The following is a 9499-nucleotide window of genomic DNA, read 5'->3' as shown; positions in this document are numbered from 1 at the left end:
TTGGGTGGAACTTCAGCAGTGGGAGAAACATAAAATGTTACTCACTATTGCTGCTATGTCAGGGATTTGCAGCAGTGCAGACCAAATGAACTGATTATGGATGTGCTCTGCCACAGTCACTACTTCCAACAATGCCCCAATGACTTGGTCTGCTCACTGCAGAACTTGCATGCAGACAACAAAGAGTAGCAGAAAAAATACTCCCTAATATTCCTTAGTTTCCACAGGTGCAGTTCTTGTTATTTCTACTTCTCAGCATTCTCCTAGGAAGGGTTCAGCCATTATAACACATTATTTTGGATCTGTGGACCTTGGCTGACCTTTTTTTCCCCCCACTTCTTTTTAAGCACTGAGTACCTCATGCTCTCTTCCAAGTCCTCACAAGCCATGATCTGGAGTGTTCACTGTAGGGTCCTTGTTAGTTTCTTAAATATATTGCTTGGAAGGGGAAGGTCAGACTTGAAATGATAACAAAAGCACAGAACTAACCCACCAGAGGAAGGCTCCTCTGGTGTTTGGTAAACTCATGAATGTTTGCAGGAAAGAAAAAATCATAATTTCTAAACACACAAACCTTTTGGTCCAGAACTCATGTTTTTTGGCTACAGCAGTCCTTCCATGAATCCTGGTTTTAATCGTGGCTCTCTATAATTAAATTTCTTGAACCCAGACATTTAGCAGCCATGATACAACAGGGGCAGACTTCTGATGTCTGAGAAAGTTTTCTGAACATGCATGTTCCTTTCAGTGAGGTGAGATGACAGCAGTCTGCTCAGACCTGCGGCATGCTGTGGGCACTGAGCACTGATGACTTGGTTTACCACCCATGGTTTATCATCCTTTCCATGATAAAGGATGTGGCAACAGATAGGAAACTTTCCTCTATCTGTAATACAGCTACAGCATTACCTGAAATATAAATTCCTCCAAGGGTGTTTGTACCAGCCTTTGCTCTCAGCTGTCAGTCTCCATTCTCACTCAGGGTCTGTGCTTGGGTACAGCAGCCTTTGATATGACCACAGCTAATCAAAAAAACTGCACAGGTGGGTTTTCAGCCCTTATGAATAAGAAAGTTTGGGTTAGCTTCGAAAAAGCCTCTGAAGGAGGTGAGAAAGGAGGATTTGAAAGCAGGATATCCAGACACATTAAGTTCTCTTCACCCCCATGGTGTGGAACACCGTTACCATGACACAAAGGGAACACAGGGACTCGCTTTTTTTCTTTCTTGTTTCTTTTTTTAAAAGAGTTGTTTCATCTCTTTGGATATATAGAATTAGCTGTTCATTTTTCCTCATTTAAATACATCTCAGGAGGAAGGAGAACGCACACGGGCACTACTTCCCACATGCATCATTTTCCTACACTGCTCCTTCAGAGGGGTTTGGTGAGGTCACTCCATTATGCAGCACATTATTTTTAAACACTTCAGCGACTCCTTCCAAAACGTTCCCTCTTTAATGAAATCTGACACAACAGAAAAGGGAAGGGGAAGTTTTTGTTGGTTGTGCTTATAATCTTAAGTTGCTTATCCCGAGTGTGTCAGACAGCAGGGCCACGGGGCCAGCAAGGCTTCAGCCACTGACCTCTGAGCCTCGGCTGGACCTTGCCCCAGTCAGCTCCATGACAGGAAAGCTGGCAGACTTTGAACCCAGGCTTTGGGGCTGTGAGCAGGGGAACAGCTGCACTTTGCAACATGAACTTTGTACTTCGACACATGGACATTTCATCTCCATAAAAGAGCCTTTGTTTCATTACTTATTAACATCTCCTCCTTGAGTAAAGTTCTTTGTTAATGAGGCTTTAGAGCATGGTGTGAGGGTTTTTTCCCCACCTTTCTATGCCCAGAAAATAAAACCCACCGCGCACCTTAATAGGATTACATTAAATGTTAAAGAGTACAAAAAAAAATCAATTTAAGACTTTATGCTCCTTCTGAATACTGTGGATATTTGCTGTGTGCTCTATTCTGAGTGATCAGTTCTAATAACCAGAGCTAAATACAGAAATCAGGCAATGTTCTAAGGCCTGTCTTTGCAGAGATCACTTTTTGAGATGATACCTACAGTAATTCAGCCCACAGCGACATTCAACCTTACTTAATAAATCAGCTAAAAAGATGAAATAGTAGAAAAATGTCAGCTCATCCACACTAAAAAGCCATACTTTATGACAGTGTCATGAGTTTTATGGTTGCACAGCTTTTTGCTACCAGTTTTACTTTGGAGCAGTGTCAGTGCTTGGCTTCTGTGTATTTCATCATAAAATATGCTAACACGCACAGCCCAGCAAATTTGAAGAGAAGACATTTGTGCCCTGTCCTTCACTAAAATAAATCTTTGATCAGGAACAGAAACCTACCTAAACATCAAATGAAAACCTCAAGAAAGATGCCACCTAAGATGCTTTAATCATTTCTGTACCAACAGTAAAAGCTCGAGATGCCTGTATGCATTTACTGTAACAAAACTAAGGAACAGAAAAGTACTGGAAGATCCTGGTAATGCTCCATCATATTTGTGTCATCATAAAAATATGGAGCAGCAAAAGAAGATTAAGAAAGTAAAAGTGTACTGAACAATTCTTCATCTGCAACTACGATAAAACAAATACTTGGAAGTATATTTTTTACAGCCTGTTAGAAACAAATTATCCACAGACAGAGGGATCACAGTCACACTCTTCCTATTTTTCATCACTACCATCTTTTCAACATGAATTTCCTTCCATGCCTCTCTGGTGAGCTTGTTTCTCTTCCTTGTGATGGGGGAAGACACCCTCACACAACCTGACCCAGTTTTCCTTCATTTTCATTAACAGTATGATACAAAAAGGAAATTTCCAACTAGTCTAGCAAGTCAGGTGGGTAAAGAATAAACGATGTGAAGAAATATCAAAGCACTCCCTTGCACGAGCTGGGCTAGCTGGACTCAGAAGTGATCAGCTGAGGATGGTCAGTTCCGCTGTTCCCTAAGAGAAGCCCATGACTTTTCTCATTTGGATCTATTTGTTTACTCCCCACACACCTTCAGGGCACTGCTTTGTCAGCATCATCATCCATCTAATCCCAGAGTTTGACTTGCATACTTTGCAGAGAGCGGACTGCCAGAAAATGACACAATTACTTTCCTTCTGTTACTACGTTTTGGGTAAGAGTACTTGTGCCCTGCTATGAGCAGAGCAGCTGGCACAGCTACAACTGTGCTACACCTTATTATTTCCCTCTGTGACTTTCTCCTCCTTGAGGAGCCCCCCCAAGATAAGGCAGGCATGATGCATTCCTCATCACCTCCGCCCTGGAACACTGCCCTCCAGTCACACGGGCTTACCCTCATGACCATAAGATTTAGCTGCTGCTAAGAATAGGCACGATCGTTTGGAAGAGATCCTACTTTATTCCTGGGTGCAGCTTCTGAATGGTGCTAGACAATAAAACCCTTTAGGCTGGATTCTGGATGGCACCTGCCTGCTCTTTCCATCAGCTCAGGGGTGTCCGACCTCACTCCATGAGGGCAGGCACAAAGGTCTGTGCCATTTGCTTAGTTAGGGATAGCTGCAGACGTGCACAGGAAACCATGTCTCTGGGAACAAAGCAGGAAATCCTCTGGGAAACTACAATAGCTTTAATTTAAATAAATAAATAAAAATAAATAGGCTTGGAAAGAGAGCTGAGAAGAGCAACAAGAACGACTTTGCGCCGGAGAAGAAAAAAGACTCCTTCCAGTGAGACACTGAACTAAATGTATTTTGCTTCAAAGAGAAGATTATAATCTTTAAGGGACTAGACAAGAAGAAGATATTTCATAAGACTCTAAATTAGTGGGCAGACACACAACAGAATCCAATATTTGCAAGTTCAATCTGAAGATAAAAAGCACGTTTTAAGTATAATTAGCTACTGAGATGAATTGTCAAAAGATGTAGTAAATTCTCCATCGCTATTTTAATTATTATCTGCTTAGCTTCCACTAGAGCCCAGAAGTCTCAGACAACACAGACCCAATAATCTCTAAGTTTATCTAGCATCTAGGACAAGCCACCCCCTCCGTCTGAAAATTGTTCCTGTTGTTAATTCCAATGAAATTATTTTTTTCCCCAAGAAATTCAAGGTGGGAGAATTATGACAAGTGGATAATTAGGGCGTACAACACCAGGTCACGTAGACATTGCTTATATAATAGTAGCATTCCTCAGTTCAGTGCTTCCAGGGAAAAAAAAAAATAAAAGAAAAGGTATTCCCTAATGTCTAATTCAGGTTAGAAAACCAAAACAACAACAACAAAACCCCAACCAAACAGAAAAAAACTATCACGTTATATATAAACTTTAAAATATACAATATCATGTATAGTATTGACATGTGCTTTTATCAGTTCCAGAATTCACCACAGAGAATCAGAGAATGACCTAAGTTGGAAGGGACCTTAAAGATCACCTCATTCCAGCCCCCATGCCATGGGCAGGGACACCCTCCACTAGACCAGGTTGCTCAGAGCCTCATCCAGTCTAGGCTTGAACACTTCCAGGGATGGGGAATCCTGAACTTCTCTGGGAAATCTGTTCCAGTGCCTCAGCACCTTCACAGTAAAGATTTTTTCCATAATATTTAATCTGCTCTCTTTCAGTCTGAACCCATTCCCCCTTGATCTGTCCCCACATGCTCCTGTATATAGGAATATTTACAGTATTTATGTAAAGAGAGGAAAGGTTTCGAACTGGCACTATCAGGTACTCTACCAATTCCCTCCTGGAACATTTTAGCATTGTTTTATACTCTAAACAAAAAACCACAGCTAGCAGAACATTATTTCTCTTTTGGTCCTCTAGGAGTTTACATGGGTAGCTCCTATTAACACTAATCAGAGTTAAGGGCAGCAATCCCCCATGGCCAGCCATGTTGTCTGGGGATATGTCCATAATTAATATGTTCTGAGAGTCTAATTTTGAAAAAGTAATCAGGCTTAAGATGAGTTATATTAAGAACAATAAACCTGTGACTGCATATTTGCCTATATATATATATGTATATACTGTATCCAATGTCAGACCAGTGTAGTCTGACAAATAATTCACAAGACAACTTCTACAAAACAAGTTCTATCTTAGCTCACTTTGGGAGCACGATATGTGAATATGCAAGAAGAGAAAAACACAGTGGGGTTTGTCTTCTTTCTGTTTCTTGCTCTTCTTTGCAGCACATCGTTATCATAAATGTTAATGCTCATCATTGTTCTTCTTCACATCGTAGTGCTCAGGCTCAGCAAAGCTAACATAATCCTAGCACTTCTGATGTTACAAATTAAAATTAACCGTGCAACACCATGGGAATATTGGTAATATGAAAGATGTGGAGTGGGGACTTTGTGACAAGTACATGGAGGAGAGAAGAGGAATCTGGATGGCTTGAACATGAGTGGTTTTGCAAGTAAGAGATGCTGTGATGGGACAAAGAATACAAAATAGAGTCATGCCAACAGAACTTGGTTTCAGTATTATTTAGGATTTCTGTCACAGAAAGAGACATTTTCAAGTCTGTGGCTGCTGATGCTCCAGCACAATGATGCCCAAGTCATACATAATGCATTATACACAACACAGTATATTAACTCAACTTCAAAGTGTTAATATGTCATGAAACTTAATTCAGATATCACAGATTATGCAAAGGAGGTAGAGATGTGGAGACACACTCTCGTTTCTCAAAGGTGTCAGCCAGACAGCTTTGTGTCCCCAGTCCAGGAGAATATGGCAGCAGCTTGCTCTAAAGCTCTTTCACAGGGTGAGGGCTGTGTGGCTCTTCACCCCAGTGTTTTTGACAAAGAAATCCCATTCTGAGGGCAAACCTATGCATTAAAAAGAAAAAAGGCAGAAGAAGAAAACAGCCCAGGTTTTGCGGTGTCACAGCTGCCAATGTATTTTACATTACAGATGTGAAACTGTACATTATAAGCACAGAAGAATTTATAATTTTCCTTATAAACCCAAGTCCTAACTAGTTCTCTATGGGAAAAAAATCCAACTGTACCCTCTGAATGTCCATGAATACATAGCAGCAATGGAGACCTGTTTTCTTGGTCAGATGCTGGGAAGAAAGACCAGAAACTGAGTTGGGAATGAAGTAGCATGGAGACTTATCTAGTGCCTCTGTCAGCTGGGAATGGAGCCCACAACAACCCACAGAACATAAAATGGAGGTAGAGACCTTCTTCCATTTCCACACACACTGTTTTTGTGTCTCTCACTAACTGCTCTCTCCCTGAGGAATTCCATGCTTCACATAAGCTGCTACTAAAGGGGACCATAAAGAACACCTACCAAAATTGCATTGGAAACAATGGAGGGAAAGCTTTTGCTCATGATATGAAGCTTTCAAAATCCCCTTTGGAGTCACTTCAGCTGAGGGAAGAGGAATGTGATTTAAGACTAAAAGTGAAGTTTAGCTCCTGACACTGCCATATTATTTTTGCATGAACTTGGGCCCTGATGCTTTTAAAAACAAGTGGGAAGAGATATATCTAATTGTCTCTGTGTGTCACTTCATCTGTGGAAAAGGGAAAACAGATGACAATTTTCTGAGATAATATAGGTTGATAACATTAAGCATTGAAATATTAAGATACTCTGGACACATATTAAGTCTCTTAATATAGACTGTCCACTACTAGCTATCATCTTTCTGGGTGTTTAACTTCAGGTTACAGTATGCAATTAGAAAATACTCTTATGTGAAATACGTAATGATTTTATTCAGCAATTCTATGGGACTCCCATTACTTGAAGCAAGAATTCAAAATATAAACCAAAGGTGGATAAATAAGTGCATTTTTCTTTGTTAGGAAAAAAAATCCACCTATTTTTAATTTAAAGGCAACTTTGTCTCAGAAGCCACACACGCACACAAGACCCCAAACCAAAAATCCCCTTTCTTACTCTTGAAACTTTGAGGAATCTACTTTTAGTGAATGAATTGGGGGAGTTTAAGCCTCCATGATTATCTAGGTTATGGCTTTTTTGTATTGTCTGTACTAAGCCAAGAGGAAAAACGGATGCTTTCATTATTCAGACTTAATGAACACACTCAATTTAGACTAGCTAGACAACCCAGTGTATTTGGAAACAAAGAAAACTAAACTAGGAAAACATATGAAGTCCAGGATTCCCTGGAAGAAAAACCAGCTTTGCAGGGCTGCTCATAGCCCTGTACACCAACTGAAGCAAGGCATGTCCCTCCTCAGTGAGCACTTTGGGGAGGATGGGAAGAAATTAAACAAAGCAAGTCTGCAGGAGAGGGTCCACACACATAGTAGAGAAACCTTGCTGTCATTAAATACTGAGATGTCAAGGAGCTGCATTCTGTAAACTTCCACGATTTACTAAATATGTTCTTTCTGCAAGATGAACAACTGATGCTACCAATCCCCCAGAATTACAATTCCTTGAACATTTGCTGAAGAAAATGACATTCATGGTGGCTGATAAGCAGTTTGGGAGCCTGCTAAGCCATCCTGTGACAAATTCACACCGCCAATGTAGAGTTAAACAGTTTTCTTTTAAATAACAAAACAGTAAAGTACATGACCAGGTCATATTTGACCATCACCTTCTCCCTTAACTACTTCAGGGGGCATCCAGCCTGAACTCACCAACTTAATTCTGTCCCATTCCATGGTGGCAGAAGCTCCAGGTTCTCCTCATCTCCTCTTGGCCAAAATAGAGCATCCTGATGTCTCTCAGGTGCTCCTCATGAGGGCTCACTTCCTACTTTCTCCTCTAATGGCAAATCTTATTCCAGAGCTCCTGCCAAATATGGCTGTGAAGGCTTAGTTTTCCCATCCCCTGTTTTCTGCAATTAAACTTAGGATATAATAGAGGACTTAGGATATGTAATTAAGGCTTAGGTTGTAATAAAAGGGACGCTCTTTTGTTTAAATTCTGTGCCTTACTGCGGCTGCTTTAAATTTGTATTTCTATCATTCTCTAATTAGTATCTCTCTTCAGTCTTTAGGCTGGCTTTTCCTGTTTATAAGACTGTGGTAAAACATCATAAATCATTTAACCTAGAAAAAAAGTGATTGTACCAACAGCTTACCAATGCTACAATTATCAGTTTGCTCTCAATACAGAAAATACAGACAGCAACAATTCCAACAGAAAATGAGTGTGAGAAAGTTGTTACAAGAATGATTTAAACTCTTCTTCCTACACAGACAGCACAAGTTCTGGGGACTTCCTCACAGTAAATAAAAATATCTCTGTGAAGATAATTAGTTCAGGTGTGGCCGCAGTCTAGAAGATGGTTCACCTGGAATCACTTCAGGTATTCACCCACTACCAAACAACATGAACATATTTTTCCCATCTCTCATCCTTGTTTCAGCAAGCATCCTGCCATGCAGGGAAAGGCAAAAGTGCCAATACAGCAGGCTCACCAGGACTAAGAGTAACCCATTAAAATATACATAAAAGGCACAAGAGTGGTAATGAGGAACTCATAGGAGTCGTTTCCCTCCAGTTCCTCTGCCCATCCATTTTCACAGATCCCTCCCCCCATTTCTCTGGGACAGCTCTTCAGGTTCTGTTCTAGTTTACCCTATGGAGGGCCCAGGTTGGCTCCCCCAGGATCAGAAACTGTGAAAGGAAAAAAAGCTGCAAAGCAAGTCAGTCATCAGCTTTACAACAGCACCCTGCAAAACACTAATTCCTTCTCCAGCCTTCGTTTCAGTCCCACAACACTCATATTCTGCACTTGCATGCACTCCTCTACGTGAAACAATTACTGTCCAACATGTAAAAACTCTCTTTTTCCATTTAAATTGCACACATTTTCAAATTCTGTCCTCTTCTGCAACAAGGAAAGTGTGTGAAGCTAACTACATCCTAAAATGGGCTTTTGGTTCAAAATAACCCAAACATAGCATGCATACTTTCAATCTTAGGATAAGTCAGTCACCAAGGCATTAAGCACTGCTCAATGAAACCAGTCACAGCAGAGCTCTGACAGGTGTTCACAATAGATTACACAAAAAAATCAAAAAATCACCATCGACTTCTGCACTGTGAGATGAGACCCCGTTCTTTGAGGCTGGGCCATGCAGTAAAGAATCTATTATGCATCTTTGATCCTGCATTCCAGCCTCTGCCAACAAATCCACTTCGAAGATACTCTTAATGTTCCAAGTCCTGAGAAGCTTTAGTCTGTATTAATTAACTAAAAAAGGAAAAAAATTAAACAGATATCCATGTGCCTTAGGGCAATATTCAGCCTGATCCCTCTGACAGCTTTCTGGATGGCTTTGAAATTTATTATCTTCTGCAAGAGTAGGAGCTTTGTGACAACTTTCAAAAGGAAGCTTCTGCCTTCAACACAGGAACTGTATTTGCTTCAGTGGCAGATCAAGGTCTCCACAATTACCCCATGAACATTACAAATATGCCAGAAAGCAAGTAGGAAAAAAAGTATATGCAAAGTCAGAAGCCAGTCAAAACTCATCCCAGAAAGTTT

Source organism: Vidua chalybeata, chromosome 2 (genome assembly GCF_026979565.1).
Source record: "Vidua chalybeata isolate OUT-0048 chromosome 2, bVidCha1 merged haplotype, whole genome shotgun sequence".
Classification (NCBI taxonomy): domain Eukaryota; kingdom Metazoa; phylum Chordata; class Aves; order Passeriformes; family Viduidae; genus Vidua; species Vidua chalybeata.
The sequence above is the reverse complement of the archived record's forward strand: the minus strand, read 5'-3'. Positions refer to the sequence as shown.